The sequence below is a fragment of the Corvus kubaryi genome, unplaced genomic scaffold (genome assembly GCF_017639235.1).
Source record: "Corvus kubaryi isolate FWS band 111438036 unplaced genomic scaffold, C.kubaryi_AGA036_p1.0 37301, whole genome shotgun sequence".
NCBI classification, from domain to species: domain Eukaryota; kingdom Metazoa; phylum Chordata; class Aves; order Passeriformes; family Corvidae; genus Corvus; species Corvus kubaryi.
The window spans coordinates 1556994-1557290 of NW_024581094.1; positions in this window are offsets into that span (position 1 = coordinate 1556994).

The window sequence follows — 297 nt, forward strand, 5'->3', positions numbered from 1 at the left end:
ATTTAATATTTTTATTTCTTCTCATTTTGGTTTTATTTCTTCTAATTTTGGATTTATTTTTGCTATTTTAGTATTTTTATTTTTTCTCATTTTGGTTCTATTTTTTCTAATTTAATATCTTTATTTTTTCTCATTTTGGCTTTATTTTTGCCAATTTAGTATTTTCAGTGTTGCTATTTTCCATTCTATTTTTTTCTCATCTTTGGTTCTATTTTTTCTAATTCAATATTTTTATTTTTCCCCGATTTTGGTTTCATTTCCCCGTGTCCGTGACGAGCCCCTGGAGTGGCTTTGGAC